General features: G+C 34.0%; 1 long non-coding RNA gene across 1 annotated transcript in view; it reads left to right on the top strand.

Moving 5' to 3' along the window:
• LOC118913473 (uncharacterized) overlaps nucleotides 1–11304 on the top strand; it is a 38254-nt gene extending 26950 nt beyond the window's left edge. The window contains exons 5-6 of the long non-coding RNA XR_008996272.1: nucleotides 8665–8893; nucleotides 10197–11304. This is a non-coding gene — a long non-coding RNA (uncharacterized LOC118913473). The remainder of the gene's footprint in view (nucleotides 1–8664; nucleotides 8894–10196) is intronic.
• The last annotated feature ends 577 nt before the right edge of the window (nucleotides 11305–11881 follow it).

Raw genomic sequence — 11881 nt, forward strand, 5'->3', positions numbered from 1 at the left:
CATTTCAACCAATAAAAGTTGGTAAAAGCCAGTAAGTTGTCCAATTAAACTTTCCTATTTTAACTTATGCCCCAATGTTACCTCTGAAACAGGTTGTTTCAGGAGGTGCCCTTGAAGAGTACTGTTTGTAAGAGTAAAATGTTATTTTTAGTGTTTCCAATTGCTGTTGTATCCCACAAGTTACATTAAGAAAAAAATCATATTCCTTTTTCTATCCACTTTTACTCTTTTGCCTCTAAAGAAAATAAGGAAAATACAATATTGTACTCTGGAATGGATAAACAATAAAACTAAAATATACAGACTTTCAATTTTAAATGTGACTAAATATTAAAGTGTGACAATGTTGAGTTTTTTTGGACTTCCAAAGTTATTTTAAGTTCTTATTGTTGTCCTACTTTTCCATATAATATAGGATGCTTAACATTTAGAGAGATCATAAATTGCTAAGTTGATACAGAAATCATAGTCTCCAGAAATAAATTCTGAACTCAGATGTTATCAATAATCTATAACTGAGCTTTTCTTGTTGTATTTCTAATTTTTTTAAAACTTCACTATTTTTCATATTCTGACTTTCATTATATGCAGCTAGAACAATAAGTGGTAACTATCTAACTTCTTTCAAAAATATAGAAAGTAATTATTCAGATTCAGGAAACACAATAAATCTCACTACTTATTAATGAATTAATACCCTATCTTTTTTGAAAATTATTTGATTTGGTTTACTGACACTGTACACTTCTACTCCTCCACAGCCATGATTTCTTAAAATTATTTTCTTTGGGGAAATTATTACTTCAAATTTTCGTTTATTAACCTGTACTTTGTATCTGTGACACATCAGGATGCGTCCATTTACATGTAGAAACTAAGCTTTTTCACATCTAGGTCCTTGTACTTTAAGATAAGACAGGGACACAAAGCTAATATGTTTTACCCTTGTGAGTCTTTCATTTTGATAAATGCATAAGAAGTAAAAAGTCTTTGTTCATTAGTTAGGAAGAAATTTCCAGGACTGTTCTGTTCCTGACCACTTTCTTGTCTTTGTGTTGGTCTCTCTCTGTGCTTCAATATCTTTATATGTAAAATGAAGCAAATGAGATGATTTAAACATTTAAAAAAATATGGATGAGATCTTTTTGTTAGCCATGACACCAGAAATGTTACTTGTCTGGAAACTAAATAATTTGGCAAATTTCTTTTATGGGTGAAAAATGAAGGTCCTACTTTTTAAATTCAAGATTGTTTTAATGGCTACTGTATTTAACTTTATTTGCCTATAATCCTAGTAATCTTACAGTCAGTGACAAATAATAACTATAGAACTAGCTCCATTGTATCTTAATTTTATGGATAGTCGCATTTTATAAAACAAATCAGCATTTTCATTGAACATTCAAATCTATATATCTGTTTTTTTACAGCTTGTTGGTTTTTGAAGGCTTTTACTAGGTATTACAAAATGCCTGAATAATATAGGGATAAAGGAAATGTGTAATTTAGAGATTTTTAGATGGAGAATATAGTCAAAATCCATTATTTTAATGAAATTAAACATGGAATTGATTGTTAAAAGCTACACTGATGATTTATTTATAGCATTGCCCCTGAAGTAACAGAAAGAGCTGTCCTAGCATCATGAGACCCTGTGCAGAAGAGCCACATTAGAAAATTTATAGAAGCTAAGTCATTTCTTCCATTTGAATCTTGAAATTCAAACCAACGCCATTTTTGACTACAGCTCCATTCTCTATGCACACACAAATAAAAGAATAAGTGTCATTGTCAGGCAATAAAATTGTTAAAAATATTATAATACTAAGGTATCACTTGTTCCTTATTGAAGTTGTATTAAAGAAATATCATTATTCCTTCATTCAACAAATATTTATTGAGGTCCTCTTATTTCATAAAAAGCAACAAATCTTTGCCTAGCTCAACTTTTCTTAGTTTTACAATAATTAAATTCAGTGTCAGATTCTTGGAGTAATAAGGGTGACTACATATATTAGTTTTCTACCAGTGTATAAGAAATTACCCTAAAAGTAGTGGCTTAAAACAACAATTTGTTATCTAACAATTTCTGTGGATCAGGAGTCTGAGTGCAGATTATCTTGAGTCCTCCAAAAGGCTGCAGTGAAGGCATGGCTCAGGGTTGAGTTCTTATCCTAATACTCAACTGGAGAGGATCCATTTACAGATTCACTGAGGTTACTGCCATAATTCGTTTCCTTGTGGTTGTAGGACTGAAGGCCTCATTTTCTTGCTTTTGTCAGCCGATGGTCCAACCAGGCTGTTGGCTGGAAGCTCTCTGCAGTTCCTAGTGGCTTCTCCTAGTTCTTTATGACATGGGCCTTCCAACATGATGCTTGCTTCATTGAAGAGACTTCTGCAAAATTGGAGCTATGATTTTATGTAATGCAATCACATAATCACATAATGTAATTATATAATCGCAGAAATCATATATATGTAATTATGTACATCCTGTTGTCTTTGGCATATTCTATTGGTTAAAAGTAAGTCATAGTTTCACCCACACTTAGGGAAAGGGTACCACACAAGGTCATTGACCCCATGGTAGGGGACACTTTGACTCTGTCATACTACATAAAACAAATAAATTAGGTATGAACAATTCACTTTTAAATAAATACATAGACAAATAAAAAGACCCACTAGAGAATAATTGAGATATTTTTATCTGGAAATTACAAAATTTGGCTTTTCTATTAGCAAGTTGTATAACATTCAGTAACCTGAATCATCTCTCTGGATTCAGGAAGGATAGGGTCCACATCTGAAAATAAAGGGTATTGGACTAGAATAATTGCTAAAATCTTCTTCAGCTTTACAATTCTACAAGACATAGAATATTTGGAATACATTGAATTATTTAATGAACTAAATGTTTCACTTTTTACCCCAAATATTTATTGAGATGTTTAAGTGTTTTTTAATGGCTTATACCAAAAAGGCTAAATCTATTAGGATTTCAGTTTAGTTTAGATGCATTTTTGAATGTCTACTCTAAACAAGTCCTGGAAAATGGTAGAGTTAATGGCAAAGAAGGTGAGTTCTAGAGTCATGCTTGGGCTCAAATCCGATTTCTTCTTTTCTTCAGCTGAATGACTTTGGGCAAAATAATATTCTCATTCATTGATAACATAAAATGATAACAGTACTTAAAATAAGATTGTTGTCTCATAAATGTTATTTCATAAATATTAGCTATTTTATTATCATTACAATGTATGTGTCATTATGTTAGGAAAAATACACACAAGGTAAATTATCAAGTTTCTCTGCCTTCAAGGAATTCACAGAAATTGTGATTTATTAAAATATTTTCTCTTATAGGTAGAATATGTCATTAAAAAAATGTTTTATTTCCTTTGATATTTATAAGTAACCAGGATGTAGTTGAAATACTGGTTTAATTTGTTAAATATGGTTATATTAACTATTGAATAATTTCTGTTGAATTTTATTCAACATTGTCAAAGAGTTAACTAGGACAATTTTTTTTTTTAATATCTGCCTTATGAAATGTTCATTTTGATTCTGTATATTCTGTTCTGTTTGTGAGCATATTTCCAGGTACAAAAAGCCTCATGGTCATTCATAAATGGGCCATACATAAATTACGCATTAATAAAAAATGAAAACAAAAGCACTGAACATTCCTTTTGCTAGGTGGAGAAAACAGTTCACTGTCTGACATTGAAGACAAGACAGTCAGTATAATTTCACAGGATTACAGGCAGCCAGATTCACACTCCACCTCATCCCTCAAACTATTTTTTGTTCTTTTCATGGGAAAAACACATGGAATGAAAAGTAACCATGGAGAGACAACCATTTGCTCTGGAGTAGAATCCTTCCCTATATGTCTTTTCTGAAATTTGTTTTTACTGCATGGCCTTAGGTTTTTAGTCTTTGAACTTCTCCTGAGATAGCGGGACAAACTCGAAAGACCCAGAACTGCAAAAATCAGATACTGAAAAAATCCAGTGAAAGTAGACATCTTTGACAGCTGACAAACACGTGATAAGAATGTAATGAATCATGGCAAGCACTATGTGTTTCATGAATATGTGGATGTCTTTTGAGGAAACTTGACCAATGAGATGGAGGGAAGGTAGATCTACTGGTAAAACTTTTTTTCTTCTAACTTAAAGGAGAGAAAAGGAGATATTAAAAGGTGTTGAGAAGACAAATACCGCTAACAAATATTTGCATTCTCAGTTAATAAAAATCACAACAAATCCTTTTGAGTATGCACCATAATCTGAAATTGGTTTTTTTTTTCTTTTCTTATTTCCTTTCCTTTATCTCCCCATTTAGAATGTTGGATCCAAGATGGCAATGATCATGCATGTTTTGTTCACCACTTTAACCCATTTCCTAAAACTGTAAGGCCATTGTAGGTGCCCAATAAAAAATTGCTTAGTGAATGAATGAGTAGTCAAGAGATTTAGGTTCTAACTTTCCTTGCAGCTAAGTAGCTGGGAAGCTTTAAGATAATCACTTAATCTCTTGGAGGCTCAATCTCTTCACCTTTAAAATGATAGAGTAGACTGGATGGCTAATGTTTCTTGCAGCACTAATATTCATTGCTGCTGTGCATGATTTAAATATTCATACAATAACTAAAGTTTTTATAGGAAACTTCATTTATGTAATACATTGTATTAGATGAATCATTTTTTTTTTCTTCTCTGGAACATTTGCCCATGATGAAATTACTTAAGATGTTAATTATCAGAGCTGTCATTAATGTATGCTTTTTATTCTTTTTATAATTAAACCATTTTTCTTTTTGTCTGATGAGTACATTTTGGATTGTTTAAGTAAAATTAGTGATTCTTGTAGCTTACACTTAGGGTTCTTTCTAAAATTTTTTTAATGTAAATATTTTTAAATGGTGAATTTCTAGAAAATTCTAAATACAGACAGATTATTTGGTTGAGGAAAGAGTGAATTGAGAGAGACTTAGTTGTTTCCAAATTTAGTAGTGGTATGAACATCTTAGATGAGTTGATATTAGAAGAATCTTCATTTGTCTCTTTTTATATTCTACATGGTGAATGTAAATTCAATATTATACTATCTGCTTTTGATTTGTTAACTGATCATAACTTCACTGCTAGTCAGGCAAGTGAATTCATAATTCCACAATTGGAATTCACAGTTAAGGAAAGATGGTGGTGAAGAACATTTAGTTTCATTTTGCCCCTTGTGAGGATGTTCTTATGTTTAATTGTCCATATGTTTCTTTCTTAACAATGTCTAAGTGTGGTATGTATATTTTAATAAGACCAATATATAGAATTCCAAATACATTTCATTTCAGATATAAACAACTAAGTATAATAATACAAAGATAATTAATTTCAACATTTCTTATATTTAAAATATTTTTAGAGTATTTGATTTTGTTACTGTAATTGAAAATAGGAATTTGAAAAATGAATACTAGGGGATAAAGAATGCTACAATATTCATATTTAAAGAACACTATTATATTTAAAAACTAAGTCTTTTAGTTGAATTTACTTGCTAATTGAGTCTCAACTGCTATTAAACATGGTTTGCAGATTTCTGACTTCTGGGCAAATGTATAGAAAATGTGGGCTTATAAAACTTGGAAAACATTCATGTTAATCATTTTTATTGACATGTTGTCCCTCTAGACCATTGGAAAGTAAAAGTAGTCAAAACTAAATTTCCAAAGAGGAAAAATGAAACTAGTAAACTCTGCTGACATTTAACTTCTTAAGAATTTCAGCATACAATTTGCCCATACAGGTTCCATTAAAGTTAATAGGAGCTGTGTGACTAATTCCCTCTGTAGGGCTCTAAATATGTACCCTGCAGTATTACACAGTCTGAACTTAATTGTTATTTTCTCTTAACCTTAATTATGTTACATTAAAGATAGATACTTTCATTATCATACACATATATAGTAAATTTTATATAAAGATTTGAAAATAATCTATTTGGTGGAGAAGCTGAATTTATATGGGTCAGAACAGAATTTTAATTAGTGTTGCAAATATGAGTACTGCTTTCATTATCATGATAAAACAAGCATAAGTATCTGTAATTTACCCTCTAGCTATACAAATGAGAACTTAAACCTCAATGAATTCATTAAATGAAACATTTTCAGAGCACTTACTTAAAATCAGGTCTACTTTTTAATCAGTCATGTTTTAAGTGAATGCTTATTAATAGATCATTATTAAAACATGCTTATGGAATGAGATTTCAAGAAAGAGGTGAGATGAGTAAAAGTTCTAATGAATAATTTTTAATTTTGTTTTAAACAATTTAGTTTTGGTAAGTTACATATTTATTTCAAGTGAAAAAGTGAATTAACCATTATTTCAGTGGTATATGAAGATACAACACTATAGATAATATTGCCTATAAACTCATTTATATTGCCCAAGTTCCCTCTGCTTTTGACTTTCAAACTAAAATATTACTCTCATTTTTTTCCCTTTAAATAATATCTGCCTGATTTCTATTGTGACCTGGGGGAATGAAGTTATAAGGTTTTATTTTTAAGGAATGCAAAACAAAAGGAAAACTATATAAATGAATAAATATTCCACCATCCATTTTTCACTGAAACTAGTAGCTGTGCTGCAAAAAAGGGGCACGTACAGAATATTTCCTAAGCACAGAGAACACTGGGAAAAGGCAAGCAATATTGCAGAACAATAAATAAAACACAACACTCTCCAAGGGTCCAGAATTTGGTTTGAGTAACCTTCTGGAAGGCAGAATTCTACTCAACACCAACATAAACTGCAATCAGGACTGATTTTTTTTCATGTTACACATTTATCTTCTTCTCTGGATTTTTATTACAGAATTCTCTGTGCTTAACTATAATAGAACCCCATGAGTTTGGGATGGGGGTGGGTAGGGAGAACAGTTACTATTACAAAATAGATTCTATTTCTAATTTATTAAACCTAATTTTCAGACATTTAGCTATTGAACTTCATCAGATTTCTAGAGTACTTCCAGCTCAAGATCCCATTACTTAGAATTTGCTTTGAAGCTTACAACCTTTTCAGTTTTGTGCTGCAACTTGTCCCCCTGATCTGTAAGCTTAACGCTGAAAGCTGTGAGCTCGGAAGGATGAGATGCTCTCTGGATTCCCTGGATCCTGGCTTCCCATGCTGATCTGTGGCATTGGCCTCAAAGTGGCAGAGGCAGAAGACCTTTTAGCTTCCATTATTTATAAGTTACTCTTGAATGAGAATGAAAACCTGAAATGTGGCTTTTTGGAGATATGTCTGGAAGTCTGGGCTTACAATATCTAACCAAGTCACGTAACTTTCATAGGTTTAGCACAGTGTCAATCTGAATTGCTCTGATTCTTGAGCTAACTTTATAAGGCAACACTCTTTCTCCCCTCTTAAGTATAGAATGTGGCATATCTTGGATTAAAAATAATTTTCCCCTACAAATATTATTTTTGAATTTTACAAAGAATGAAAATCATGTTAAAGATTTTTGCAATGCCTTTTGAATTAACTAAAAATACCCTAAGCTGCTAGGATTATTTGCCACCACTTAAAAAACTGTTACTGTTACTGGTGTACTTGTACTTTGTGACTCTTTAGGAACAACGGGATGAATTGAGGAGACTGGCTCAGACTCCGAATTAAGTCAAGTGTACCAAGAATAGGCTGTGATCTGAAATGTTGTACCTGCACAGTGGTGTTGGCATTTAGCAAAAGGACTGCTCCTTTCTCATTAGGACAGTGTCTCTCCTGTGGATTTTGGGTCTGTTATACTTCTTTTCATCACTCGAATTCTGTGACTCCACTTCTGTTTCTTATTCTGATACACATCCACATGAGCCTGCCCTGGTTCATAATTATTTGGTCCTTCTTTTGTATCAGGCTGGAAAAGTGCTTTTCTCTTTCTCCCATAGCACCCAAATTATATTGAAATTATTTATTTAGGAGCCTGTTTCTTTCTTTAAAAGGTTAATACCCACCCTAAGGGTAAGGACCATGTTTCAGTGATGTTTACAGCCTGTCTTAACACTGGTGCTCTAACTTTATTGAGTAGCATACAGTAAGTAGCATGGAATATAGGCTCCCAGAAAGTTCTCAATCTTTTAATCGATATTTGCTACACATAGAATTTTTAAATAGACCTCATTTGCATGCATGAAAAAGTTTTGTCAAGGATATTTTAGCCTAGCTGTTTTGACCAAATTTTCTATTCCATAACTCTGCAGTAAACTTACAGGTGAGGTTCTTTTATGCCCCTATTACATGAAAATGTACCCTGCTAAACCATTCTGCAGAACATGTCCTACAAGATGCTTGCTGCTGGTGACCATATTTGAATTCCCACTACCCTTGATGCATGTTCCAAGTATGTCGTGGAAGTGGAAAACAGAGGTCCTGGCACAAAGAGCTGCCTTTACAGCCTTCCCTATGGCAGGGACTGCTAGGCCTGCATTACCATTTGTTATGTGATGATTCAGTTCACCCCAATTTGCCCTTTGGGAACTGCTGTGAAAACTTCTTTTATACAGTAAATCATGACAGCATTTGGCCTTCATTTGAGGGTGAATGCATGGTTTATATATTAAAGTCATTTCTTTTTTCCCTTTAGAAATACCATGTGGCATCAATTTGTTTGTAAGCGCAAATCAAATGGCAGTTTGGGATCCTTCAGATGATCCAGAATATGCTGTATTAAATTTTTAAAGGTTATCAGAGCAAACAAAACTTAGCATTCAAAAAATTAAGAAACTACGTGAATCCCAAGAATATATCCATATACCCACAGAGGTCTTCAGATACTTGGATAAAATCTGCTCAGGAACATTAAAAAATGCCAGGTGTGTGTGTGTATGTCTGCAGACCTGAAATCTCTGTGTTCCACCCAGCCAGCAGAATTTTATTCTATTGATCTTCAGCCACAGGTGAGAATAGGGCATAGAACAAGAAGCAGTGTCAATTTTATAGCTTCCACTTTGGAAGTGTATCATATATGGACAAATATGGTAATTCCTGAGTAACTTATTCAGTGATCTGCCTTCAGCCCCCCAGGGAATATTCTAGGCTCTGTACTTTGGGTTTCCAAATTCACCCCACCAGCAGTGCTTGTGGCTCTTGTGGTTGGTCTGTGGCCCGAAGCCTAACTTGTCCAGCAGTTCTGTTTCCCAAAACAAACTCAGGAAGTTTGTGCCCATGTTTGGTTTGTTCTAAAGGGGCCGCCATATATTTAATGAGGTTGTGAACATATACTAAGATTTGTATATGGCTTATCAAATAAAAATACATCTTCAACCCTCTTTTCCCTTCAGTACGTGGTTTGGAGTGGGCTGTTTTACAAGCACATGTGTTTATCATATGACTATTTGGGGACAAACTTCACTTCCTACATTTAGGATACAGTTTCTGAGTAGTGGAACACTCTGCTCCATTCCTCCCTATTAATGAAAAGATGTTAAGCTGGGTAGTCCTTTCCCCTTATTCTTGGCAGGTTTCTCTGGAAGCTAAGGTGTCCTATTTAATTCAAATAATCCCTTATCGTATGATAGGGGAAGAAACAAACCTGTGGCTACAGGTCCCTTTTCACCCAGAAGGACATGTGACTAACATGTTCCTGTGTGCCAAGTGGAATGGGGAGCCTCTTACCAAACACACGCGTTCACGAGAGCACTGTGTCCTGCGGCTTTGCGGTCCAGACAGGATCCAGGAGACCTTGATTTCCCTCTGTTTCTCAACCTCTCTGCGACATGAGGCGGATCATTTACCTCCCAGGTCATTGGCTTCTCTTATTTTTCTACAAAATATCTTTTCCTAGCACAACAGAAAAGGGTGTTGTGACTAATACTGATAATAGGTATGAAGTGCATTTTTCTTCTCTAAGTCCCTATCATAACATACAGAGCAGCAGAGGTGGTCGTTTACCAAATGAACCTTGGTGAGTGGTTAAATGACTCATCCAATATCTTCCAGTTTACTATTTAATGTAACAAACCACATTCTATGAATAAGCCAAATGGATAAAATGTCTTTCGGTTGATGATTCAGATCCAATCCAATAAAGCAGAATATGCCATAGAGTTTATTTCCTAATCGCAGGAGATAAAATTGATTTTCCCATTTCTTTTTCACTTTTTTTTTCCTCTCTAGTGTTTGCTTCAGTCACCAATTGTGAGAGAAGACTAGAAATAGAATTTGTCTTGAAAATAAAACTTCACACACCGCGTGCTGCTTCTTTTGAAGAAAAAATGGAGAGCTGGTAGTCTCTCTGAAATTCTGATGTGGACTGTGCCTTAGAACTTTACGAGAAAAGAGGCAACGTGTGAAATGGAGATTGCACAATCTTGTCTTTAACCGAGATTCATCTGGAAGCTTCTAGCATTCTCAGTAAAATTCAAATGATATTGAAAAAGTTAACGTGGCCCCTCTGGCTTCCCCTCGGTCTGGGTCAAGGCTCCGGCAGCCCCTGCGCCCAGGGGGCGCGGCTGAGGACGTCCCGCGGCTGCTGGTGTGCTGGGCGGGTGACGCGCACGAGCAAATAAATACTCTGAACGTAATGAGAGCCAGATACCATTCTTGCAACTTTTCTGTAAAGTTTTATAGTAGTTCAAAACAAAAAGAGCATAAAAATGTTTATGTGGTTAAGAAGAGTAATTTCACCAGAAACATAGCTTACTTTACATTTCTCCCACGAATATATGTGCTATATATTATTTTTATGTTGTTCATGTGTGCATACATTTATAGGTATAGTCTTTTTGTTTCAGTTTCTCTAAGATTCTGATACATTCCAAAGCAAAAGAAAAAAACCTTACAAAGTGGTTCAGGAAGACAATAAAAAGGAAGACTTCTGAACGTGTGTAAGATTTATTTTGAGTCTTAATAGTTGTAATGTATTGGTCTAATGGACCGTCATGATGAATTTGAGTATATCATATTAGGATACAGTAAAGAGAGAAATGTATTTAAGTTTCTTCTGATTTTTGAAATATCACTCAATTAAAACTTTCTTTAATAAAGATGAGTGCATTAGTTATGGCTGCCTGAGGGAAAGTTTGATTTGGTTCCTGGCTATTAATGAATGTTTTATATGGCTATTTACTCCTCAATAAAATAAAAAGAAATGTGTTCCCACAGCAACCCCAGAAGTAGATGTTAACTTTTTTATTTTCTTCCTGATGTAGGACCTAATGTAAGCCCTATATTTCTCTTTCAAATGATCAGCCACAGAATTTGGGAACTTCCTATGGAATGTAGTTTGACTTGAATTCCCCCCAAATTAATTTCATCTACTCAGAAACTATACAGTTAAAGAGCTCAATCTAAGCTAATTTTCCTTTTCCAAAATTGGGTTTTAAATAAATGAAATAGTACCTAACATGCTGCTGATGTGGTTTTGTAGCACAACGATGCTCTTCACTTGACCACAAACACATATGGATAGTGTGCGGTGCTGACACCTTCTTTAAGCAGCTGTAAAATAAGCTGGCTGAAAAAAAGCACTGTTGCCATTGGCTTGCAGGCTCTGATCTAAAACGTAGTGTTTTAGAAGAGGAATGGTCTATGTGTTTTCTAAATAGAATGATCCATGAAAACAGCACAACTTTTCTTTCTTGCTGCATGCAGGATCAGAGCTGGAACGCTGTATGACAATGGTACTTATTAGTCAGCAAAGATAATATTGCACAGCCCAACAGATAAAACCCTCATATGTAATGCAATTGAAAGAGGTTTTACAATGTTTAAAGGATAATTAATGAAATGGTGAAAGCAGTGTTAGCATAAGGTATCCACTCCAAAATATTCACCTTTGCATGGCATTGTGTGCAGAAGCA

Source organism: Manis pentadactyla, chromosome 3 (assembly GCF_030020395.1).
Source record: "Manis pentadactyla isolate mManPen7 chromosome 3, mManPen7.hap1, whole genome shotgun sequence".
NCBI classification, from domain to species: domain Eukaryota; kingdom Metazoa; phylum Chordata; class Mammalia; order Pholidota; family Manidae; genus Manis; species Manis pentadactyla.